The sequence below is a fragment of the Sus scrofa genome, chromosome 16, assembly GCF_054392235.1.
Source record: "Sus scrofa isolate SSC_HxYL_T2T_F1_AM1 chromosome 16, Sscrofa_HxYL_maternal_Yorkshire_Landrace_v2.0, whole genome shotgun sequence".
NCBI lineage: Eukaryota > Metazoa > Chordata > Mammalia > Artiodactyla > Suidae > Sus > Sus scrofa.
The window spans coordinates 17,911,306-17,938,433 of record NC_139398.1 but is presented as its reverse complement, the minus strand read 5'-3'; the positions used below and the strand labels follow the sequence as shown (position 1 = coordinate 17,938,433).

At 44.4% G+C, this 27,128-nt stretch overlaps 1 protein-coding gene and 1 long non-coding RNA gene across 2 annotated transcripts in view; both read left to right on the top strand.

Annotated features, from left to right (window-relative positions):
* The window catches only part of RETREG1 (reticulophagy regulator 1), a 151,905-nt gene that overhangs the window by 11,091 nt on the left and 113,686 nt on the right, over positions 1-27,128 (top strand). The gene's annotated exons all lie outside the window — the stretch shown is intronic.
* Positions 11,912-14,514, top strand: LOC146395459 (uncharacterized). Its single transcript, XR_014830822.1, has 2 exons — positions 11,912-12,026; positions 12,125-14,514. It is a non-coding gene; the product is annotated as an uncharacterized LOC146395459 (long non-coding RNA).

Here is a 27,128-nt window from a genome sequence, read left to right as displayed (position 1 = left end):
AGCATCTCAGTCTGTGGGGGACCGGACTCCCACCCCATCCTCCTGGACCTCCCTGGAATTTGGTCCTCTGGTCAGCTCCTGGCCTGGCTAGTAGGAGTTCAGGCTGAGTAGGAAATCCGTTCTCTCCCTAATGCCCATCAAGGTCACCAATTTTGAATGTCAGAAGCAGAGTTTTTGATGTTTCTGCGTCCACTCCATCTGCAGAGTCCTGAGCCTGCCTGGGACCATGCCATTTCTGCCTGCTCTGCAGATGCCCGATGGGTCCCTTGAAGGGTGCTGGCCGTGGTGGGGACAGAGGAACGAAGAGGGAGGGATGGGGACAAGGATGAGGGAGCGGGGCAGCTCTGGAGCAGCCCGCAGGGGGTGGGCTTCGGACACTGACGACCAGGGGGAGATGTGGGCACACCTGGAGGGCAGGTGGCCAGGAGTCACCTGCTGGTGGCGGCTAACTCCTCTTTGAAGGAGGAGGATTCCTGCGAGTGAGGAGGCTGAGGGAGAATGAGGCTGGCTTGTGCCATCACCATTGTGGGGAAGGATCTCAGGAAATCACAAACGGTTGGGAGGAAAACACCCAATTGTTTTCTTGGCTTTATTTATGTTTGGCCATTGTTTCAGTGAATATGTTCTTATCAGGGTGCTCTGTTTTCATCTTTGTATTTATAATCAATTATTTTTCAGTGTGCATTCTTTTTCTGGAAAAATACTAAATTTAGTATTGTATTCACTCCAAGACTGTATGAGTTTAACAGTATATATTTAGGGGAAGGTTTCCCATTTGCTGAAGATGACACGTGTCCATGGTTTCCATGTATCATTGTCATGCTTTGGGAAGCATCCGGCTCTTCAGTATTTTCAAGGATTCTTTGTCCTCTGCCGACTTCAGTTCTTGGGGGAAGGAAGCATTTTTGTCTTGGGGATGAAGGTGGTGCTCTCCTAAGTGAAAACATGTTGAGTGAGGCGTGGTCACTTCCTCGCTCCAGATGGCATCTCAGAACCAGAGAAAGAGCAGGAGCCACGCGTGGGCAGCCATCCTGCCACACCAGGACCGAACCTTCTCCGGGAACAATAAACTCCAGTGACGGAGAGCTCACCCACGTTGTGGCCGTGTAGCCCCCTGGATCTCTAGATAAACTGCCTGGGCTGTTACGTAACAGGCCAGTGTTCAGACACGGGGACATGATTTCTGTGGCCTCGCGTGATTTAACTCCAAGATGCCTGGAGTGACCACTGGTTTAATGATGACCATTTATTGGGCTCCTGCTTTGCTGGGTGCTTGACATTTTTATCTTATCTGATTCTCACACCACCTAGCTGGGATCGTTGCCCCGTGGTGCACGGGGGGATATTGAGACCAAGGGCATTTGTCCCCAAGGTGACAGGCTGTGGCTGAGTTGGGATTCTTCTCCCATTAAACTAGATTCTCCTGCAAAGGGAGGTTGCACTATATAATGAAAGCATGATTTTTTTTGTTTGTTATTATCATTTTTAATAGTTATATCCTCAATACATTTTTTTTCTACTGTATATCATGGTGACCCAGTTACATATACATGTACACATTCTATTTTCTTACATTATCATACTCTCTCATAAGTGACTAGACATGTTTCCCAATGCTACACAGCAGGATCTCCTTGCTAATCCATTCCAAAGGCCATAGTTTGTATCTATTAACCCCAAGCTCCCCAACTATACCTCTCCCCCACTCCCTCCCCCCTCCCCATTGGCAACCACATGTCTATTCTCCCAAGTCCATGATTTTTTTTTCTGTGGAAAGGTTCATTTGTGCCTTATATTAGATTCCAGATGAAAAAGATATCATATGGTACTTGTCTTTCTCTTTCTGACTTACTTCACTTGGGATGAGAGTCTCTAGTTCCATCCATGTTGCTGCAAATGGCATTATGTTGTTCTTTTTGATGGATGAGTAGTATTCCATTGTGTATATATATCACATCTTTCTAGTCCAATTGTCTGTCGATAGACATTTGGGTTGTTTCCATGTCTTAGCTATTTTGAATAGAGCTGCAATGAACATGCAGGTGCACGTGTCTGTTTTAAGGAAAGTTTTGTCCGGATATATGTCCAAGGGTGAGATTCCTAGGTCATATGGTAGTTCTATGTATAGATTTCAAGGGTATATCCATACTGATCTCCATGGTGGTTGTACCAGCTTACATTCCCCCCAACAGTGCAGGAGGGCTCCCTTTTCTCCACACCCCCTCCAGCATTTGTTATTTGTGGACTTATTAATGATGGCCATTCTGACTGGTGTGAGGTGGTATCTCGTGGTAGTTTTGATTTGCATTTCTTTAATAATCAGAGATGTTGAGTATTTTTTCATGTACTTGTTGGCCATCTGTACATCTTCCTTGGAAAAGTGTCTATTCAGGTCTTTTGCCCATTTTTCCATTGGTTGATTGGCTTTTTTGCTGTTGAGTTGTATATGTTGCTTGTATATTCTAGAGACTAAGCCCTTGTCAGTTGCATCATTTGAAACTATTTTCTCCCATTCTATAAGTTGTCTTTTTTTTTTTTTTTTTTTTTTTTTTTTTTTTTTTTGGTCTCCTTTGCTGTGCAAAAGCTTGTCAGTTTGATTAGGTCCCATTGGTTTATTTTTGCTCTTATTTCTGTTGCCTTGGGAGAATGACCTGAGAAAACATTTGTAAGGCTGATGTCAGAGAAGGTTTTGCCTATGTTCTCTTCCAGAGGTTTGATGGTGTCTGGTCTTATATTTAAGTCTTTCAGCCATTTTGAGTTTATTTTTTGTGCATGGTGTGAGGGTGTGTTATAGTTTCATTGCTTTGCATGCAGCTGTCCTGGTTTTCCAGCAATACTTGCTGAATAGATTTTCTTTTTCTCATTTTATGATCTTGCCTCATTTGTCAAAGATTAATTGACCGTAGGTGTCAGGGTTTATTTCCGGATTCTCTATTCTGTTCCATTGGTATGTCTGTCTGTTTGATACCAGTACCACACTGTTTGGATGACTGTGGCTTCGTAATATTGCTTGAAGTCTGGGAGAGTGATGCCTCCTGCTTGGTTTTTGTTTCTCAGGATTGCTTTCGCGATTCTGGGTCTTTTGTGGTTCCATGTAAATTTTTGGATTGTTTGTTCTAGTTCTGTGAAAAATGTCATAGGTAATTTGATAGGAATTGCATTGAATCTGTAGATTGCTTTTGGTAGTATGGCCATTTTTACAATATTAATTTTTCCAACCCAGGAGATGGAAGATCTTTCCATTTCTTTACATCTTCTTTAACTTCCTTGATTAAAGTTTTATAGTTCTTGGCATATAAGTCCTTTACCTCCTTGGTCGGGTGTATTCCCAGGTATTTGATTTTTTGGAGTGCAATTTTAAAAGGTATTGTATTTTTGTATTCCTTTTCTAATATGTCATTGTTAGTATACAGAAATGTGACTGATTTCTGAATGTTAATCTTATATCCTGCTACTTTGCTGAATTTGTTGATCAGTTGGGTTGAGTCCTTAGGGTTTTCTATGTATAGTATCATGTCATCTGCATACAGTTACAGTTTTACCTCTTCTCTTCCTATTTGGATGCCTTTTATTTCTCTTGTTTGTCAGATTGCTGTGGCTAGGGCTTCCATTACTATGTTGAATAACAGTGGTGAGAATGGACATCCCTGTCTTGTTCCAGATTTTAGTGGGAAGGCTTTCAGCTTTTCTACATTGAGTGTTATATTTGCTGTGGGTTTGTCATAAATGGCTTTGATTATGTTAAGGTATGTTCCCTCTATACCCACCTTGGTAAGAGTTTTTATCATGAATGGATGTTGGACTTTGTCAAATGGAAAGCATGATTTTATAAGGCTTATCCCCTCGGTCTTCAGGAGGACAAAGTGAATTTATTTCTCAAATTAAAACATCAGCTGCTTCCCCCATAGCTAGAGCTGCTCTATTTTATTATATTTAATATCTAACATTACGTAGAATATATTCAAATAATAAAAATATTTACCATATTTTTATTTTATTACAAAAAGAAGTGCATTTTTCCAAGTAAAATTTCAGCATCAACCACAGCTCCACTCTGGCACTGGTGTTTTCTGTTGTTACCATTAATGGCCAAAATCGGGTATGTGTTTCTCTGAGTTGTCAAGTGGTCTGCCATCGTCATATTTCAATTTCCCTTGGGTTGACACTTTGGACTCTTGCATATTCAGCACGACTTGCTGGTGTAGAATGGTATGTACCTTAAACGTGTGTGGTTTGGATGTGAGCCGGGGTGAACGTAGCATTCGAGGAAATGCCGTCTTCTCTGTAAGGAGCACTTCTCCCCGGCTCTGTGTGTGGCTCTTTCTGCCTCCAGGATCTGACCTTTTCCTCCACGGCCCCTTTGCTGTCCTTGGTCTGCTCGTCGCCTCCTCAGGGGAGGGGGTCCCCTCCGCCCTCTGGGGGTCTATTTCAATTTTAGATCTGCTTATTATGTCATGGCACCTTATACAATGTGAAGGCATTTTACTTTTCTGTGTTGGTTTTTCTAATTCTTTTTTTATAATGATTTAAATTTTTCCATTATAGTTGGTTTACAGTCAACTTTATACTGTACAGCAAAGTGACCCAGTCTCTCTCTCACACACACACACACACACACACACACATATATGCAGTCTTTTTCTCACATTATCTCCATCATGTTTCTAATTCTTAGAAACTTATTAAAACTTTGTTGCATACCATTTGGGTCAGAAAAATAAAGGTACAGTTGCAGAATATGTAGGAAATGATATGGAGAATATTACACATGAAAAGAGAATACCCTCTCTTCTCTCTCTTAGATCAATGAACTCCTCCAGACTTTTATTTTTTTATTTTATTTTATTTTTGCTTTTTAGGGCTGTACCTTCGGCATGTGGAGATTCCCAGGATAGGGGTTGAATCAGAGCTACAGCCACTGGCCTATGCCACAGACACAGCAACATGGGAATCCGAGCCTTGTCTGTGACCTACACCACAGTTGACGGCAATGCCGGATCCTTAACCCACTGAGCAAGGCCAGGGATTGAACCTGCAACCTCATGGTTCCTAGTCGGATTCACAGCAATGCTAGATCCTTAACCCACTGAGCGAGGCCAGGGATTGAACCCACATCCTTATGGATGCTGGCTGAGTTGGTTAACCACTGAGCCACAAAGGGAACTCCTCCATCAGACTTTTATTTTTACTATTATTATTTTTTATTTATTTTATTTTTTGTCTTTTCTAGGGCCGTACCCGTGGCATATGGAGGTTCCCAGGCTAGGGGTCTAATCGGAGCTGTAGCCTCCGGCCTACACCACAGCTCACGGCAAACGCCAGATCCTTAACCCACTGAGCAAGGCCAGGGATCGAAGCCGCAACCTCATGGTTCCTAGTTGGATTTGTTAACCACTGATCCACGACGGGAACTCCTCCATCAGACTTTTAATGAAAGTATAGCAATCTCTTGCCCCACCTCACCCCACTTTCTTAGGGCAACTATTGTTAATTTTTAGCTCTATTTAGGCTTTTAAAAAATAGTATCCTTAAAAATGCCATTTTTAAGCATTTATTTTATATTTACATTCTTAAACAAATTTTGAGGTATAGGAGTTCCTGTCGTAGCACAGAGGAAATGAATCCGACTAGTAACCATGAGGTTGTGGCTTCGATCCCTGGCCTCACTCAGTGGGCTAAGGATCCGGCATTGCCGTGAGCTGTGGTGTAGGTTGCAGACACAGCTTGGATCCAGTGTTGCTGTGGCTGTGGCATAGGCCGACGGCTACAGCTCCGATTCAACCCCTAGCCTGGGAACCTCCAAATGCTGTGGACGTGGCCCTAAAAAGACAAAAAAAAAAAAAATGTGTTGAGGTATAATTGACATATAGTATTATATTAGTTTCAGGTGATTTGATGTTTGTATATAGTGTGAAAAGATCACTCCAATAAGTCTACTCAATACCTGTCACCATATGGGAATGTAGGTTAGTATCACCACTATGAAGGTTCCTCAGAAAACTGAATATAGATCTACCTCATGGTCCAGCAATCCCAATCCCGAGCATCTATCCGGACGAAACTGTAATTCAGTAAGATACATGCGCCCCTACATTCATAGCAGCACTACTAACAGTAGCCAAGACATGGAAAGAATCTAAATGTCCATCAACAAATGAATGGATTGAGAAGATGTGGTACATGTATACAGTGGAATATATACTCAGCCATATAAAAGAATGAGATAGTGCCATTTGCAGCAACATGTATGGACCTAGAGATTATCATTCTAAGTAAAGTAAGTCAGAAAGAGAAAGGCAATATGATATCACATATTATATCACTTGTATGTGGAATCTAAAATATGACACAATGAACCTATCCACAAAACAGAAACAGACTCACAGACATAGAGAATAGCTTTGTGGTTGCCAAGGGGAAGGAGAAAGTGGGATAGACAGGGAATTTGGGGTTAGTAGATACAAACTATTACAGGTAGAATGGATGAGCGATGAGTTCCTGTTGTATAGCACAGGGAACTGTATCCAGTCTCTTGGGATAGACCATGACGGAGGATAATATACGAAAAGAAATGTATGTGTATGTATGACTGGGTCACTTTGCTGTACAGTAGGAATTGGCACAACATTGTAAATCAACTATAATTTTAAAAAAATCTATCACCATATGTAGTTACAAAATTTTTTTTTTAATAGTTTTTTGTTTGTCTTTTGTCTTTTTAGGACCGCACCCGTGGCATATGGAGGTTCCCAGGCTAGGGGTCGAATTGGAGCTGCCAGCCTACGCCACAGCCACAGCCACAGCCATACCAGATCCGAGCCGCATCTGCAACCTGCACCACAACTCATGGTAATGCTGGATCCTTAAGCTACTGAGCGAGGCAAGGAATCAAACCCGCAACCTCATGTTTCCTAGTCGGATTTGTGTCCACTGCGCCACGACGGTGAACTCCTTTAAATGCCATTTCTTGATTTAGCAATCATTGTTTTTCTCCTTCCCACTGCATTCCCCGTGCACGTCCTCCCCTCCTCTGTGGTAATAATGACAATGCTACAATCTGGGGTTCAGTCATGACGCAAGCATCATTCACACATGAGCTAAGGAGAATGCCACGCTTACAGTCTCTGTTGGGTACAACTCTATTTTGCTGTTACTGTCAGCATTTTTTTCCTATTTGATCTTTTTAACTCTCCAACGTTTCTGGAAAACTCCTTCCGACAAAGGTCAAACTCATCAGGCCCACATTTCAGCTTCTCTGTTTCTTTCCCTGGAGCTGTCCCTGTTGCAGTCCTCATCCTCTTATCCTGATCTAGTCTTATTGTCCCCTGGGTGGACTGTCCCCGCCAGACACCTGCGCTGTCATCCATTCCTGGACCCTTGCTGAGAACAGAGTCTGGAGCATCTGCAGCCTGAACGGGGAGTCCCCATTCCCCCTCCTTGAGATTATTCATGATGGTTTCGGGTGTTTGCTCTGAGTCCTTCATGCCTGTCTGTTTTTTCTCTCTCTGGGCTCTTTTCTTGGTGAACTCTCAGGTATTGAGAGAACGAGCTCTCTAGCCCTGAGAGCCCAGAGGAAATGCACTAAATATGCATGTTTTGAGAACTTGTGTGTAGTTATCCTATCCGTCCAGTTGACTGATTGGTTTGGTTTGGGTTAGAATTCTGGGCTGGAAAGATTTTACTTTAGAATTTTGAAGCCTTACCTTCTTCTCTCACTTGCCTCCACTCTTGCTTTTTGCTGGTGACTGCATTTAGGGAGGAGTTGGCTTGATGATTGGGCTATTATGGCTCATGCTTTCAATCTTCAGGGCAAGATTAAAGCATTTCCTTTTTCTTTTGTTCCTTTTTCAGGCCTGCACCCATGGCACATGGAGGTTCCCAGGCTAGGAGTCTAATTGGAGCTACAGCTGCTGGCCTACACCATAGCCACAGCATCCTGGGATCCGAGCTGCGTCTGCAGCCTATACCACAGCTCATGGCAGTGCCGGACCCTTAACCCGCTGAACAAGGCCAGGGATCAAACCTGCATTCTCATGGATACTAGCTGGATTTGTTTCCACTGAGCCATGACAGGAACACCTACAGCATTTCTTTTTGCCTTTCTTACTTCTGGGGCCCAATGTTTGCTTGCCATATAAAAACTGTCTCTGACTTTTGTGGATGGAACTGAAGACAGAGTTTCTATGTGTCTCCAAGGGGTGCTCCCTCAGAATTGTTCAGGCAGACTATCCAGTTGGCCCCTGGGGCCTTGACAGAGTCATGCCCTGGGAGGTGAGTGTCAGGCCTGGCACCTGGCCGGGCAGGAACTTGTGATACCAGGTCAGGCTGTGCCTAATTGAATTAAAAGTCAGAGAGAATCCACACTTGACCTCATTAACACAGCGCTCAAAACAAATAGTATCCTAACTTGTCACCGACCAGGACGCACTGAGTCAAGAGTGCCACTGCTTACTAGGCCTGGTTTGCGGCTGAATGCTGCATAGGTGCTGCTTTCTGCTTGTCTGCTTCCAAAAAGCTACACTGGTACTTCATTGTGTGTTTTGCTGATCTGTGTAGCACTGAACGAAATGAGTTAGCAGAATTGCAGATTTCAGCCCAAGAATCAAAGAATGAATCTATTAAAATCACCCAGGACCCTGAGCCCCCCAGGTACTGACCTGTTTTGGTGTTTTAAACAACTGGTGAAGTGGCTTATTGCTGTGATAAGGTTACACGGGTTCTGACCTCATAAACCATGTTGTTTGTCTTGTTAGCTAAAACCTTTCCAAAGAAGGCATCTATATGATGAAATAAAAGGTAGGGAATCTTTGCTCCAGTTTCTTCATCCACCTCATTTTATAGATGAAGAAACTGTGTGCCCCGGTGAGCTGGGTGACAACATGACTCCTTTTTAAAACTGCAGGCTGACAAGTGTGGAAGCAGTAAACATGCAGAAATTGAGGAAGGTGGAGTCATAATATCCCCAAGGGCAGAATCACCACGATACCTTATAAGCCTGTGTGGAGACTGCTGAGTTGATCCAACCCCATCTTTGGGGGTCTTGAGTGTCTAGAGTAGGTATACTGGCAGGTCTTACCAAGACTTTCCAGGACCCTCAGAAGTTCCTATCTGTGAGTGTCAGGCATCTGCTCCAGGCTTCGCCCTCCCTTCTGCCTTCTGTCACATGAGCCAGAGCTTGTAAAAGCCACTTTCAACCAAAGGAGACTTTCTCCTGCTCCAAATAGTAGTGACTGGCATTTGACTGCATCGACTCAAAACCAGATGTTTACCATCCAGCTGCTGGAGTACCACCGTCTTCAGATGATCAGGCTAACTCCATCCTGGGAGACCTTTCAGAGGGAGAATTCTTGTCACCGGAAAATGCATTTATAAAAACAGAAACAGATCATGGCCAAGGAGAGCAGACTTGGGGTTCCTGGGGTGGGGGGGAGGGAGTGGGATGGACAGGCATTTGGGGGTTGTTTTGGATGCAAACTGTTATGTTTGGAATGGATGGGCAGTGGGGCCCTACTGTACAGCACAGGGAAATGCGTGTGATTGGGTCACTTTGCTGTACAACAGAACTCGAAGAAACATTGTAAATCAATTATACTTTAATAAAAAAATATAAAAAAAGGAGAAGGACAAATACCACGAAAAAGAAGATACATTTATTATTCAAAGGAAATATTTTTATATGCCCCTGAGCTAAAATGGATACTCTTGTTTGCTCAAAAACCAGCAAGACCTGTAAAAGATCCACACTGACCTGGTCACTTTAGTAGTTATATTTGTTATCAAACACAGCTTAAAGGCCTTTTTTGTTGTTAACAAAATCTCTTGGGGGAGTTCCTGTTGCGGCGCAGTGGAAACTAATCCAACTAAGAACCATGAGGTTGTGGATTTGATCCCTGGCCTCGCTCAGTGAGTTAAGGATCCAGCGTTGCCATGAGCTGTGGTGTAGGTTGCAGACATGGCTCAGATCTGGTGTTGCTGTGGCTGTGGTGTAGGCCGGCAGCTGCAGCTCCAATTCGACCCCTAGCCTGGGAACCTCCATATGCCACGGGTCTGGCCCTGAAAAGACAAAAGATAAAAATCTCTTGGAAAGAGCCGTTGGCCTCTTCTCTTCCAGTTCTCCTGTAAATGGTGCACGTAATATAAGGTGTTCACAAACAAAAAGCATTCATGCCCTCAGTGTTTCAAAACATTTAAGCTTTTGTGGGAAGTAAGAACAAAAGGTATGAGTAAGGACCAAAGCTGTCCAACAGTAGGGCTTAGGGACCGTGTTGCACAGCTGTCCCACAGCTGCTGACTTGCTGGTCCCCAAGCCCCAAGGGGAATTTACCAGGAGTCAGAAGGTAGCCTCATGGTCTCTTGCCTGGGGCTCAGTTGCTCATGAATTGCAGAAAATCCAAATCCATCTTTGTATATGGAGGAAATGACTCATAAGTTGGAGGAAGGGACATTCTATGAAATTCCTCCTGCAGTTGAGTTCTGTACAGTGAATGGATGTATATCTTGGGGTATTGACTGTTGTATGGAAACCTTACTTCATCTGTTAACTCACCTCTTTAGAAATGAATATATATTTTCTTGGCATCCCTGATGAATTTAACTTCCAAATACCTTTGGGATAAAATAGAAACAACAGCTTGCATTGTTATGTCTTGTATATTATCAGGAAGTTTTAGCGAGAGACTTTAGCCAGTTTATTTTCATGGTTTATGAAAAAAGGTTCGGCAACCTTTTCCTTGTAAATGACATTGAAATAAAGATGTTTAATAATTAAGTCTCACTCTTGGCTTGAGTTCTAGGTTTAGAATAGATTTTAAAATCTAATCCAGTGGAAATGGAAAATAGGATTTAGAAGCTGCTTTTTCTGTTTTTTTTTTTTTTAATTCACTAGTATGAGTGAATACTAGCTTTCACTTATCCAAGTGGAAATTGATCATTTCCATTAACATTTTTCACTTTTAATAATATTCCTGAATATTTAGCTCTGATGCTGCCCATGGAAGCTCTGCTGTGTGTGGGTTTGCCTGGTGCAGACAGGTGGATGTCTTAAGGCTTAAGAGCTCATGATTCGGAGTTCCCGTCGTGGCGCAGTGGTTAACGAATCCGACTAGGAACCATGAGGTCGCGGGTTCGGTCCCTGCCCTTGCTCAGTGGGTTAACGATCCGGCGTTGCCGTGAGCTGTGGTGTAGGTTGCAGACGCGGCTCGGATCCCGCGTTGCTGTGGCTCTGGCGTAGGCCGGTGGCTACAGCTCCGATTCGACCCCTAGCCTGGGAACCTCCATATGCCGTGGGAGCGGCCCAAGAAATAGCAACAACAACAAAAGACAAAAAGACAAAAAAAAAAAAAAAAAAAAAAAAAAGAGCTCATGATTCATTTCATGCTCACCAAGTGCCTATGGCATCCAAAAGCATGGCTCTTCACAAAAGAGCCATTCTTGGGTATCGTCCCCAGAATGGCAGTGGTGATCTTTGGCTTCTAGTTAGAAGAACTCCCAGATGTTTAGAAAGAAGCCGAGACACATGTTGTACGTGAGTGTGGCTTTTCATGATAGGCTCCTCTGCTACCACTAGTACAAGGATGCTTGCATTGCCCAGGGCGCCGTTGTCCTTGACCTGACCAACCACATCATTGCAACAGGGCTTTATTCAGCAGGGCAGCAAGTTAGGGGAGCCAGACTAACTTTCCTTAAAGAGATACAAATGACCCTAAGGTTAATTTGGCTAACCTAGGTCTCAGGGCCATCCACGTTATCAGTTGCTTCTCAAAAGACCTTCAAAAACTGGGAATTTTCATGCTCCCCATGCAGTTTCTCCCCCGCCCCATTTTGGCAAGCTGTTCTATTATGAGAGTGTGCTTTAGAGAGTTCACGATTGATGACGATGTTGATCACATGTATGATGATTTAATTATGTTAATGGATTCATTCACTCAACACATATGGAATGAGCAACGATGCAAAAACGCACTGTTGAGGAAGTTCTCTTTGTGGTTCAGCAGTTAAAGATCCAGCTTTGAATAACCATGGTGCAGGTTCAATCCCTGGCCCAGGAAATAAACAAACAAAATATTTTATAGTTCTCGCTGTGGTGCAACAGGATCAGTGGTGTCTTGGGATTGCTGGGACGCAGGTTCGATCCCCAGCCCGGCACAGTGGGTTAAGGATCTGGCGTTACCATAGCTACACCTTAGGTCAGAACTTTGGTTCGGATCTGATTCCTGGCCTGGGAACTCCATATGCCATGGGGCAGCCAGAAAAGAAACCAAAGAAAACAAACAAACAAAAAAAACCCAAAAACACACTGTTGAGCTCCTGCTGTCAGGTAGCGACCTTGTTGGGGGTAACGTTGGTGAACTGGAGAGAGTGGGTCCTCCCCTCATGGAGCTTCCGGTTTGGGGTCAGCAAATGATAAACAAGTGAACAAGCAAATGAATACACAGGTAGGATCCTATGAGTGCCATGAAAGGAAAAATCATTTTTCTGGAAAAGCAGTGGGATGACAATATGACCACAATCAACCAAGGAGATTCGTTTTCAGGGCTGTGTGAGCACTGTCCACGTGCAGCGGCTCAGCCTTGTACCTTTGCCAAGCTTTTGAAAACAAATGCCTTTTGCCAAAGGACTCCCATCCTCCTTGATCAGAATAGCCAATCCCTTTTGGGTGAGCAGGTTTGAAGTTCTGATGTAGCTGACTGTGTAGTCATTTTGAAAAGATACATTAACCATACACTAACTAGTCTTTACAAGCAGAGTTTTACCTTGCGTTCTCATCTGATTGAAATGTAAGCTTATGATTGAAACATGAATCCTCCTCTATGCCAGGCCCCTGGTACCTGCTGTTTGTGGTTGTGCTGAGGCGTTTTCTTTACCTGTTCCTGTTTAACGTCAAATGTTATAAACACAGAAGCTGAGTCCCTCATTTGGAGAGCTTAATGAGAAGCCGTCACCTTTGCTCATTATGTGTGCTTTTCCTCCGCTTCGCTGCATGGTTTTCACGAGTATCTGTCTTGTTTGGAGAGTTCATTTGGCCCTGGAAGTCTCAGGGGGAATTCTCAGGAGGACAGGTGTTTTCCGTTGGAGGCTGGTTAGGGCTGTGCCAGGGGATGGCTTTGTCTCCTTTGTTTAGTTAGAGAGGCTTGTGGGGCTGCTCCCTCTGCTGCACAGGTGTGCGAGCCTGCGCCTTCTAGCACGCCCATGGGAGTCTTAAAACTGCACGTGCTGCAGGGGGTGACTTGGTTCCTTCCTGTAACACTTCCACTCACCATCTCTCTTGTCTTCCTGTTTCATTGCTCCCATTTTGGCAAACAGTGAAAACAAACATCCCCAGAGATTCACTTTTTTAAAAACCATTTTTAAATTGAAGTATAGTTAATTTACAGTGATGTGTTAGTTTCTGGTATATAGCAGAAGGAGTCAGTTATGTATATATATGTTCAGTTGTGTGTGTATATACATATATATGTATATTCTGTTTCAGATTCTTCTCCATTATTGGTCATTATAAGATATTGAATATAGTTCCCCGTGCTTTACAGTAGGTCCTTGTTGTTTATCTGTTTTCTGTGTATGTGCTAATCCCAGCCTCCAGTTTATCTCCCCCCCACCATCCCCTTTGGTTACTGTAAATTTGTTATATATGGGAGACTATTTCTGTTTTGGAAATAGGTTTCAAATTATATCTTTTTTTTAGATTCCGCATATAAGTGATCTCACACGATAGTTGTCTTTCTCTGTCTGACTGACTTCATGTTGAACAAGTCAGGGTTGCACTGTTGTTTCGACCATGGTGGCAGCTCTCAGGCTCTCAGAGAGGGCTTGCAGTGGTCATCCCTGATGGTCACTGCTTCACTCACCCCCTCCCTGTGTTTTATTGATTGGTTCTGTTCATATTAAGAAGATAAGGAAATGTTCACTGTGTTCATTTGTCCTATGGGGGTAAAAAAGGGGTTTTCCTATGTGAAATTATCAAATTCTTAGCCCAAAGAGGCCATCTCAGAACCAGATTTGTGGCTATGGTCTTGCATCTCACCTTACGGTTTGAATTCTTATGGGCTAACCTTAAACCTGAGTAACTGTCTTTTATTTTCCCTTTGCCAATTTCCTTATATTTGTTCCGTGTTACAGTAGGCATTTAATCTCCCTCAGTTGCTGTTTGGACTGAGATATAGTAGAAATAAAAGCTCGGGGAGGAAGGCAAGTGTGTGTGTGTGTGTGTGTGTGTGTCTAAGAAGGAGGGTGAACTGGAGGTGAACTAGCTTCTAGCAAGATGAACCCAGTTAAAGACTTAATCTTTCTGAGCTTTGCTTTCCTCATTTGTCTAGAAGAATAAGAACAGTAAAGATTATGGAGCAATCACCTTGAGGCTGAGGCACACCGGCCATGAACTCGCTCAGGCCAGTGCCCTTGCCCTGTGGTTCTTTTTTCAGAATCACAATCTCCCACTTAAAAATGTTCCATTAAATTTTCTGTTACTCTTTGTTTCTCCTCTATACTAAAAAAATTATTTTAAAAATCACAAAATTTAGGAGTTCCCGTTATGGCTCTGTGGGTTGGGAATCTGACTCATATCCATGAGGATTTGAGTTTGATCCCTGGCCTTGCTCAGTGCGTTAAGGATCTGGCATTGCCATGACCTGTGGCATAGGTTGCTGATGAGGCTCAGATCCTGTGTTGCTGTGGCTTTGGTGCAGGCTGGCAGCTGCAGCTCCGATTCAACCCCTGACCTGGGAACTTCCATAGGCCTTGGGTGCAGCCCTAAAAAAAAAAAAAAAAAAAAAAAAAAGAAAAAGAAAAAAATCACAAAATGTAAAAGAAGACATTAAAATATGATTTTAAACAAGAATAACTTCTCAGGGGATGAAAGCCTGATTTGTACATTAATTTGCCCTTTGAGGGCCAGGTTCCACTAATCCCTGGGACAGGATGGGACGGCTTTACTACCGTGGGAGCGAGCTCTCCCTCCACTGTGTCCGCACACGCCCTCCATTTGAGCAGGTGATAGTGACTGTGCTTGGCCTGCTCCTCAAATCCTGATGAAGGGTCCTGGAGTTTCCCAGGACCTGGCCCTGGAGTTGGGGGACCCCAAAGAATTGACAGCCATCAAAAGAGATTCATTCTCCTTCCAGGTTTACTCTCGCTGTGGAATGTTCTAGAAATACAGTCTGGGGAATTTTGAGGATTGGGATCCATGAGGCAGTGGTCCGTCCTCTCTCATGCCTTGTGCGCTGAGGCACGGACATGCCCTGGCCCCTTTCTGTATTTCTGCCTCTGCTGCTCTTTTCTCTTTGGAATGGACCCACAGGAAGGAACTAGAAAGGTCTCTCCTACCTGGATGACACAGCGCAGTCCCGGGACTTGAGGTGGCTGATTGGAATCCCAGAATGGGTGCTCCTGATGCAGAGCGCAGGTGCCCAGGTGTTTGCTGTGCCGCCTCCTCCGCCTCAGGTTTGGTGGCAGAGTAGCGGGAGTCGTGGCTTCCTGGGCACTGGGAGTGACGGGCCTCAGTTGTCCCCTCCCGTGCCAGCAGCTAGGAGGGACATCTCTTGGACACAACACACGCACTTTTTATTTTTACTCAAGTTTTGGAACCGTTTCCCACCCTCTATTGGTCAGGCGGCCACACCAAGTAGGGCTGCAATCTCCAGCTTTGACTGACCTGTCTCGGTGTTGCCTTTCTTAGGGACAGACGACCATGGGTGTTGTCTATGTTCTGCCCCTAAGTGTATCTCTGGAAACTATGATGACAAGAGTCCATGTCCAGCTCTGGGTATCATGGGGTTTTTTTGGTTTTTGTTTTTTGTTTTTTTGTGTATGTGTCTTTTTAGGCCCACACCCTTGGCATATAGAAGTTCCCAGGCTAGGGGTCGAATCAGAGCTATAGCTGCTGGCCTACACCACAGCCATAGCAATGGCAGTGCCGGATCCCAGCCGCGTCTGTGACCTACACCACAGCTCATGGCAATGATGGATCCTTAACCCACTGAGTGAGGCCAGGGATTGAACCCGCATCCTTATGGATACTCGTTGGGTTCGTTACCACTGAGCCACGACAGGAACTCCGGTTCTTTGGTTTTTGTTTTCTTTTTCGGCCGCCCCATGGCCTATTGAGTTCTGGGGCTGGGGATCAGATCTGAGCCACAGTTTTGACCTATGCCACAGCTATGGCAATATCGGATTCTTTTAACCCATTGTGCTGGGCTGGGGGATTGAGCCTTCGTCATGGTGCTGCAAAGATTCGGCCCAACTTGTTGCACCACAGTGGGAACTCCTATTATGTGGTTTTTGGGGTACATTTTGGCATAGAATAAGAAAAGTGGGTGATGTTTTCCTGCGACAGCTACTGGCTATGGGGTTCCTGATATTAAGGGGATATGTGTGGGGAGGCTGCTTGGCCGTGTCCTTAGGGGCGTGTGTTCATAAACGGGTGACCCTTGTGGTGTCTGTTCACTCATAATGGTCCCTTGATCTTGGCGCTCCCGGGATGGCAGAATTACTAACTTGGCACTCAGTCCGTTTGATGTTTTGGCATTTGGAACAAACTGGACAGTTGCTCCTCTGCGTTGTTTGTTAGTTTGGATCTTTCGGAAGGTGACCATGTAACTTACTGTCCAGCCCTGAGCATGCAGGGACAAGGTGTCAGGCAGGATCCTGTGGTCTCTCTGATCTTGGGTAACCTGTTTGTTCCAAGCCACACAGTTTCTTATACTTTGTGCAGCTATTTCGGTCTCTTTGATCACTTGTTTTTTTCTGGCAGGGAGTTTAGGAAGGGACGTGATAGTCCTCGGCTCTGCAGGGCTGACCAGGCCAACTGCAGGGCTCGTTCACCTTGACATAGAGGTGGACCCTGCCATGCGCAGTTAAGTCCAGACACTTGGCCCAAGGGGTTCCTCGTTCTAGAATGTTGTAGGCTCAGACTTGGAGGGGGAGGGTCTGGGCCGTGTGAAATTTTGTTGCTGAGCCTACAGTCTTGACAGGGAAGGGTCATTCTGGGAGGATCGTCTGTATGTGACTGTGATCCGGAACGATGTGTTATTAGGCTGTGATCAAGAGTCACTCATCCGGGAGTTCCCACTGTGGTGCAGTGGAAGTGAATCCGACTAGGAACCATAAGGTTGTGGGTTTGATCCCTGGCCTTGCTCAGTGGGTTAAGGATCTGGTGTTGCTGTGAGCTGTGGTGTAGGTTGCAGACGTGGCTCGGATCCTGTGTTGCTGTGGCTGTAGTGTAGGTCAGCAGTTACAGCTCTGATTTGACCCCTGGTCTGGGAACCTCTAGATGCTGCAGGTGCAGCCCTAAAAACAAAACAAAACAAAACAAAAAAATTCGCTCATCTGGAAAGGGATTGGCTGGAGCTAGGGATGAGGAGCCCTGACCTGGCTTCCTGTGAGGAAGGGAAGGAGAGGGAGCAGGGTAGGGATAGGCTGGAGAACCAGGCCGACCAACAGGACAGAACCAAGGTCGGGCAGGCACCACATTAGAGGCTCTGGGGCTGACGTCCAATTCCTGGCACCCTTGGGTTTTCAGAGTGAATGCTAGAGGAACCAGAGGACCATCGACAGCAGTGACAGTACTCTCAGTCTTGGAACTTGGAACTGCAGAGTCCTTTTTGGGACCTTGGCCAGGGTCAGGTGCATTGGAATGTTGTCTCGAATGGAAGGCGGCCGTGAGTTGATGAGTGGCTGACCACAACTCAATGGGTATTTAAAAGGCAGGAGCCCATATGGCAATTGCTCTTTCAACTCTGCTCTAGAACATTATGGTTCTTTAGATTGGATAGTCAAAATGTGATGACAAGGGACTCCATAAATGGTGTGTAAATAGAGCAGTGGTCTTGGAGTCAAGACGACCCAACTCTTTGAATTATAGACTACACAGTTTTAGACACATTGCTTTAACCTAGTCTGTTTATGAGTGTGTAATTTCCATATATCTGACTTCATTGGGTTATGCAGGAGCAGTAAATGAGATGAAGATGTGGAAAGCAAACTTAGGGTTACCAAAGGAGAAAGGGAGACAGAGGGGGATAAATTAGGGGAAGGGAGTTAACAGATACAAACTACCATACAGAAGATGGATACGCAATAAAGATTTACTGTAAAACACAGGCGGTCATATCACTGTTATATCAGTATCTTGTCATAACCTATAATGGAAAATAATCTGAAAAATGTACGTATAACTGAATCACTTTGCTGTACACCTGAAACTAACACACTGTTGTAACTCAGCTGTTACTTCAATAAAAAAAATGAGGTGGGAGTTTCCGTCATGGCGCAGTGGGAACAAATCCGACTAGGAACCACGAGATTGCAGGTTTGATCCCTGTCCTCGCCCAGTGGGTTAAGGATCCGGCATTGCCATGAACTGTGGTGTAGGTCACAGTCACAGCTCAGATCTGGCATTGCTGTGGCTGTGGCTACAGCTCCGATTAGATCCCCGGTCTGGGAACCTCCATGTGCCATGGATGCAACCCTAAAGAAAGACAAAAAGACAAAAAAAAAAAAAAAAATGAGGTGAAGATGTGGAAATATCTAGCACTACTCCTCAGCTGATTTCTTTTTGGGGCATGCCTATAAAGGTTCATTGAATTAATTACTGTGTGTCTGGCCCCCCTACCACCTACCCAGGAGCTAGTCTTCTTGAAGCCTCCTCAGCCCCTGCCATTGTGTCTCGCACCCAGTGGGTGCACTTATTTATTTATGAAGGGAAGGTCCCAAGTTCAGCGTGGATTTGGATCCGTTGTTTGGTGTTGCTTTTAGGTTTACGGTTCATGGACTCAGAGAATGTTCGGAAATGCCCCGGGGAGATCACTGCAATTTCATGTTTGCAAACTTGGCAATTGACGTATAGATTTCTAGGCCTCACCCCAAGGATTCTGTTCTCCCAGGTCCAGAGTGGAGCTCAGGAATCTGTATTTTGAAAAAGTTCCCAGAGTAATTCTGATGATCTGCCAATTTGGGGGAGGACGTGTCTAGCTGGTGCCCACTTTACAGATGAAAACACTGAGGCATAGAGAGAAGGACGTAGATGTGTTTCTCCCCAGCCACATGATTTGGGGATGAAATTCAACTCTGCAGGTGCCACTGGGTAGACAGATGGTATATCTCACTGCCATTTGCATAAAAACCCATGTAAACTAAACAGGCTGACGTGACAACGCTGCCTGACTTTGTGTTTATTTCTTTTTCCCCTCTGTGCCTCTGGGTTTCACTGTCCCTCTTCTGCCCCCTCCCCACTTCTCTTCCTCTCCCCTCTTACCCTCCATTGCAATGCATAACTTTGATTGGATCTCTTCTTTCTTCTTCTAGCTCCTTTCTGTGACTGAATCTGAGAGTTGGTATTAAACCTACTGGTTAACTCAGCTGGAATGGGCTGTAGAGGTTGACTCACCCATCATGCTTGGAAGCCAGCTTCTTGTGAGCTTCAGTGACCGCCTGGGCCAGAAGGCGTGAGGCAGATGTCGTTATACACTAGGTGGTGCTAAAAATCCCATTGCACAGCCTGGTGCTCCTGACTTGATTTGCTGGTGGCTTTTCTTTTAATTTCAGAGCAGAGCTGGGGTAGAGCAGGCACGATTTCGCTTTGCCTTGACCTCAGATGGACTTGGTTCCACTCCAGCTGTGCCCTTGGCTTCTCCCACTCTCTGGGCTCAAGAATGCAAACTCCCCGCTGCTCCTCCCCACTGTCTTGTGGTGTGTCCACCATGCTTTGCTGAGCTGGGCACATTCCCTGAATTCACTGGATTATCACCACCCATTTTTACTGGAGCCAGCCTGACCCCCTCCTCCACAGCAAGGGACCCTTTTGGATTGCTAGTCAGAAGTTTCCCTGCCTATGGATGGCTTCCAAAATTTCTCATCTCCCTGTGTAAAGGAGCTCACCTCTTTATTTTTCTTTGTCTTTCTCACCTCCATTGCTTCTAATTCACTTTTTTGGCCATCACAACTAAAGAAGTACTTCTCTGGAAAAAAAAAAAAAAGCCTTCTGAGTTTAATTTAGTCTCTAACTTGTGGTTAATGGAGTCATTCCTTTATCTCATTCCATTGCATGATTACCCTCTTCTTTCTAAATTATTTAAAACCATATATTTTGTTGATTTCTAAGGAATATATCCTCCCTCTCCTTGACATACCTTCATGTCTAAACGGGTTTGTAACTGGGATGCATTTTACAATTCGGAGGGTTATAGTTTATTTGGCAGCTTTTCCCTCCTTTAGTGGTGTATAATTTAGTTTCACATAGCATCTTCAGACTGTACTTTTCAGGATCTGTATAAAAGACCAGGAAAAACTAAAGCCAACTTCAGAGGAGATTCAGAATTTTGTGATATTAAGGAAGATGGTCTCCAATATGCATAACTCTGGGGAAGATGACAGGATTATTTTCCAGTAAAATGTGATCTGGACTTTGAATAATGTTGTTTAAATCATATGAAGCCCTTCTTTTATGATTAGAGTCACTGTACTATTAAATAAAGCCAGCATAAACGAAGGACTATCTCGGCAATGTCTGTGGCTTTATGTATTTCAGCAAAGGAAGACAAAACCTCCTTTTTAGATCTCTGTTTTGAAAGAGCTACAAAGCAAACACTACAGATTAATTCCTCCTTCAGAATGATGGAGGGTTCCAGTGCTTTTCTCCATAGACTTTCTCTGAAGACAAATCATATGTACTTTAGTAGTTGACAGTATTCCTTTCATAGTACAAAGTGGGTTATCCTTTACCCAGAAATGAGGGCTAGGTTTTCACACACGGGATGAGCTGAATACTGTCCTTTCCATCCATTACCAGAGATGTTTTTCTGTTTGCTTTTGTGAACTATCTCATTATCTGCTTTATAAGAAATTTATCCCATGAGCCATTTAATTGGGCCTTGCAAACTATCATGAAGTAATGGGAGATTTAGTTAGGTTTTCCTTATCAAATAGATACATAGCTGGTTGAAAAAAAGTTTTATTTGGGGGGGGGGGTTGTTGTTGTTTGTTTTCTTTTTCTTGTGGCATATGGAAGTTCCTGGGTTAGGGGTCGAATACCCACAGCTACGGCAACGCTCGATCTGAACCACAAAGCCAGATCCTTAACCCACGGTGTCACAATGGAAACTCCTCCCCCCCCTTTTTTTTACTGTGAGTAGAGGGTTGACCCTTACAGTCTTTTAGGTTTCTCTGCATCCCTATTTTCCTTAGAGCCTCCCTCGTCTCTGAGCGTACAGATTGGCTCTTATTTCTTAGCTGACCCAGATAACAGAATGGAAACCAGTGCTGCAGAGACCATCCCGGTCATACCAGGTGGGCTTTTGCAGTTGGTGACTTGAAAACTAGATGGAAATTCAAAGTGATGTAACCAAACCAGAGAATGAGAGAAATGAGTGCAGAAGAGAGAAAAAACAGTGAGAAAAAAAAGCAAATAAACAAATTTATCCAATATAAAAATGAATCAGAAATGATGCTACACAAGCATGGCTGGAAGTCATCCATGGATGATATTATCACAAGCTAAACATGAGTCAGCCAGGTCATGCGGTATTTTTTAAAGCCATCATCACACTGAGATGTAGAAATTGGATACCACTTGCTAAAAGAATGTGCACATAGCGAGTTGCAAAACTTTACCTTTCCACTAGCAGCTAAACCATATGGTATGTCTTTATAAGACAGATAGATATGCTTACATACATATTGTCATATACGTACATATATGTATAAAACATATACTTGTATATAATTTCATATATTTATATATAGCATATAATTGTCATATGTAATATTTGCTTGTTCTGATATGTATATGTATAGTATGGTTGTCATACATAATGTTTATCTGCCTGGGTTTCCAAAATCTGTATTATCCTTTGTCAGATGAATGTTGTGCCTTCTTGCAGCTAAAGGAAGCCCATGTAACCATTTAAGTAAACAGAAATGATATTTCAATTTAAAGTGTTTTTATATCATATTTACATATATTTTTATTATAGTTGGTTTAAAATATTGTACCAGTTTCTACTGTACAGCAAAGGGACTCAGTCATAAATATATACATTCTTTTTAAATATTATTTTCTATCATGGTCTATCCCAGGAGACTGGATGTAGTTCCCTGCGCTATACAGAAGGACCTTAATTTAATTGGTCATAAAAAGCCCATCCACCTGGAGAAAGATGTTATGAAAGCTAGAAACCTGGGGTTGGTAGTCCTTCTTTTTTTTTTTTTTTTTTTTTTTTTTTTGGTAGCCTTTCTTAAAGTTCCCACTTGTAGGCTCCCTTAATGCAGTCACAGGTCCCAGGCCAATCTGGAGAAAGACAAGGGTCCATGGCCTTTTTGTTATTGATCTAAGATTTTAAGGAGAAAATAAGCCTCTCTTGGTCCTTGTGATGGGACCTTCCAACCAAGATATGGAGAGGGTAGGGCTTGTTAAACAGGCCTGTGGCGGTGACCAGAGCTTGGTGCTCAGAAGGCCTGCACTTGGGCGTTGAGGCTCTGAGGTCTCTGTCTTGTAATTCCTAGCACTTTTGCTTTTGAGTTTGTGTTTTATCGGTGAAGGACAGTGAAGCGCGTGCTGGAAGCATGGGGCCTCCTCCCTAGGATGGGACCCTTGCCACCTCCTCCCTGCCACTTGATCTCAGCCCTGCCCAGCCGCCTCCTCCCCACTGCACACTGCCTGACTGTCCTGTGTCCTGCCCAGCGCAGTGGCCGGGTTGCGTCAGTCTGGGTTGCATCAGGCTTGTGTTCCACTGTGGCCACCTGCCTGTCTCTGGGGCCCGGGTGCTAGCGTGAAAGGGTCCTCTTCAGGTGTGCTGAGTGATGACTGGACAGGGGCCTCGCACCCGCCCCAGATCCAGGTCCTGAACATCCCTGGAGTGGGGGCTGCGGTGTCTTGGGGATCTCCCGTTTGTTGTGGGTTGTGGCTGTGGTCTGCTGGTTAGGGGATGTTGACTTTTCTACCCCTAGCAAGGTCTCTGCATTTTCATCTCACACTGGGCCTAGAAAATTACATAGCTCCCACCCCCGGGTAAGAAGAAACTGTCCACAGACTCCCCTTTTCAAAGTCTATACTGTATCACACTGCTTCCCATGACCTCCTGGCATCCTGCATTGTGACCACAACCTGTCTCTAAATAATTGTTCTGCAGCATTTAAGAATCCTCTTCCTTCCTGGCTGAGAGGGCTACCACGTGTGTCTGTGAATTCTGTGAATGGGCAGATGGGGGTCACCCTTGGGCGTGGATCAGGCTGTGCCGTCTGATATTTGCTGGCAGGTCCTAATCACGTTGAGTTCTTCTGCTGAGACCTGTTCTGTGCCTCCAAGGCATTCTTGGCAGCAGCCAAGCTGATCTACACTTATACTCAGACCTTAGGAATGCAGCAGGTTTCAACAGATGTTTAAGAAAATCTCTTATTCTGTCTTTATGGACAGGATGGATTGATATGGATGGAGTGTGGCAGCAAATTGGATGTGCTATCATATTCCTAAAGTGCTGATTAATAAACCTAAATCACCATGGGAGCAGCTTTGGGGGGCGGGTGGGGATCACAGAACTCCTGTAGGGATTGATGTCTGATCAGCAGTGTGGATGAGGACAGATGACACGCAGACATCAAATGTGTGGTTGTCATGACGATGGACCAGTGTGAGGGATGCCATCATAAAGGTCTGTAGCTTTGAATGATGGGCCACGTCCAACAAGGGCAAATGTGATGGGTATACTGAGATTCAAAAATTGCGTCAGAAAAGTAGAATCCTTGAGGGTTTTAACTGCTTGTAAGTTCAAAATAAGCCAGCATGCTGGTAGAGCTGTTATTAAGAAAAAAAAAAAAAAAAGGCTGTGCCCAATGAGTTAATGAGTTAAAAACCTACGCAAAATCCTACACCCACATTTTTAGAACAGCGTTATTTATAATTGCCAAAGTTGCAAGCAACCAAGATGTTTTTCAGTCGGTGAATGGATAAACAGTGATACATCATACCATGGAATGTTATTTGATAATAAAAAGAAATGAGCTGTCAAACCGTGAAAAGAGAAAGGAACTTAAATAAACACTGCTCAGTGAAAGGAGCCTGTCATAAAGGCTACATACTGAGTGATTCCAAATATATGGCATTCTGGAAAAGGCAAACCAGTAGAGACAGGAGAAAGATCAGTGGTCCCTAGGTTTATGGGGAGAGGAAGGCATGGATAAGTGGAGCCCAGGGGAATTTTAGGGCAGTGAAACTACTTGGCATGACACTGTAATGGTGGATATGTGACGTTCTGCATTTGTCAGGAATGTACAACAAGAGTGAACCCTATTGCAACTGTGGCCTTGGTTAATAACATATCAATGTCGACTCATCAGTTATAATAAATGTATCACACTGAAGCAAGATGTTAATTCTCAGGGACCCTGCATACAGGTGGGGGATGGGGAGGAGATAGGTGGGAGGTCTCTGCAGAGTCTGCTCAGTTTTTCTGTAAACCTAACCCTGCTCTAAAAAATACATTTTATCTTTTTTTTTAGTTTTTTTTTTTTTTTTTTTTTTTTAGTTTTATTGAAGTATAGTTCATTTACAAGGTCGTGATAATTTCGGCTGTACAACATAGTGATTCAGTTATACACATAGACACCTCCATGCTCTTTCTGTGATCTCATAGATCATCACAGAATACTGGGTAGAGTTCCCTGGGCTACACAGCAGGTCCCCGTTGGCCATTCATGCCGTAAACTTCAGTGCGCTTAGGCCAATCCCAAACCCCCAGTCCATCCCTCCCCGCCCACCTGTCCCCTTTGGTAACCGTAAGTTTTTCAAAGTTTCTGAGTCTGTTTCTGTTCTGAAAACAAGTTCATTTGTATTCTTTTCTTTTCTTTCTTTCTTTCTTTCTTTCTTTCTTTCTTTCTTTCTTTCTTTCTTTTTCTTTTTTTTGTAGATTCCACATGTAAGTGATCGCTGTCTATTAATTAAAAACAAAAACTGTACAAGTAGACCTGTGGAGTCCTCCAGAAGAGAGGGATTTAAGGTCCCTCTTCCTGGTTCCCACTCTGTAGGGACCAGATGCCCAGTGGGAGCATTTACTCTGTTAAGAGTCCCCACCTGGAGCCAGAGGAGGGATGGGATGCCTGGGAAGATAGGAAGGAACAAGGGATGTTTGTCCTGAAGAGGCACGAACATACGCCTCATATTCTGCAGCCTTGGTGGGGACACTGGTGTCTTTGAGGAGGGCTCCTGGCATCTCTTAAGTCAGTTCCGCACACCCTGAGCAGACACATCCTCGGAAATGGGTGGCAGCTCTCCCGTCTATTTTCATGGGACAACAGACAGAGGGAGAGGCTGTCTTCCTGACTTCCTGTGTCTGGGAGATGTTAAGCAGAGCAGTGAGAGAGCTGGATCAGAGCCAAGCTGTCTGGGTGCCTGGTTCCTGGGCAATTTTCTTTCTTTCTTTTTTTTAAAGGGCCTCTCCCGCAGCATATGTAGGTTCCCAGGCTGGAGGTCGAATCCAAGCTACAGCTGCCAGCCTACACCACAGCCACAGCAATGCCAGATCTGAGCCGAGTCTGCTACCTACACCACAGCTCATGGCAACACTGGGTCATTAGCCCACTGAGCGTCGCAAGGGGAGCTCCCCTGGGCAATTTTCTTAACCTCTCCTTCCTCATCTGCAAAGAGCGGCTAATCGTAATGCCCTCATCATGGGACTGTTATAAGGATGAAATGAGTGAATACATACAAAGTATGTAGACCTGAGTTTTACTCACTGCAGTGTGGTTCCAGAGGGCAGAGCTAGCCCCTCAGGGCTGAGGGAGGCTAGTGTTTCAGGCAAGCTTTCTCACACGCCTCTTCTGGGCTCTTGCACTCTTGCTGTTCCCTCTTCTTATGCTGTTCCCACCCTGGAATGCCTTTGGCACTGTCCACCTGGCAAAGTCTGACTTCTCCAGGGAGCCAAAGCTTCAAGGCCACCTTCTCCCGAGAGCTTTCTCCGTCTTGCATATGCAGGCGCCGGCCCTCCTGTCTGCTTCCACAGCATTTTGGAAAGTACTTGGGTTAAACATAGTTGTTTACTCGTCTACTTCCCGGCTTTGCTGGGGTTTTGTCATCAGTGACTCCCTGCACCTCTAGCCCAGAGTCTGATAGTCAGTGGTTATGGAATGATCATAGCATTTCTCCTTCCCCCAGTAATGAAAGGATCCTGTAGGAAACTGGGTGCCGAAGCCATACTGGGCTTCCTGACCTGAGAAGGATTTCGGTGGGGGTGGCTGGTTCTCCCTGATTGAAGTGGGTTGGGTGAAAGTGCAGTCTTACTCGGGGTGGTGCTATGGCATCATGGCATCAGCATCATGGCCAGCAGACAGGGTTTGTTTGTTTGCTCCTTTTTTTTTTTTTTTTTTGATGTCCTATAAGTCAGTTTTCATATAAATGAAAGATTGGTTTGAAAACAACTTTAACTCCCCCCCTTTTTTGGGACATGCCTGAGGTACGAAGAAGTTCCTAGGCCAGGGATCAAACTTGCACCATAGCAGCAACTGGAGCCACAGCAGTGACCTTAGCCACTAGGTCATCAGGGAACTCCCAACTTTTTAAAGAATAAATTGCGATTAAGGTTATAACCTTCATTTTTCTTTGAGCTTTCAATTTTAGCGAACATGACTTTTTTTGTTTATAAATCCAGCACATTTTCAAGAGAGGTGTTGATTTCATTAAAAAGTTTTGTTTTACTCCTTTCAACAAATTAAACTGTACTTGTACATTTTATATTTTCCCTGTGCCTTTAATGTACTTTATCATCAAAGGTTAATAAGCTTATACCAAAGGCGCTCAGGAACCAACCCGATTAAGCTCCCACCAGCCAAGGTGGGCCACTTGAGGTCAGTAGGGGAGAGAAGGCCGGCCGTAGGCTGGAGCCCATCATTCATAATAACACTGAAAAAAGGAATGAGGAAACCAACTTCTTTACTGCCGGAGGCTACTTCTCAAGATGAAAGCTGGTAAATAAAGGGAAAGAATCAGATATTGATCCTGCCTTTCCCATGAGATCCATCTCTCACAGCAATGAAACACTGGTGAAGGGAAGTGTCTTGTTATGGAAGTGGTCCAGATGATACCAAAGCAAGAATGAAGGGCTCATACCCCATGTCGCCCCTGAGGAACTCATAACCAGGCAGTCATC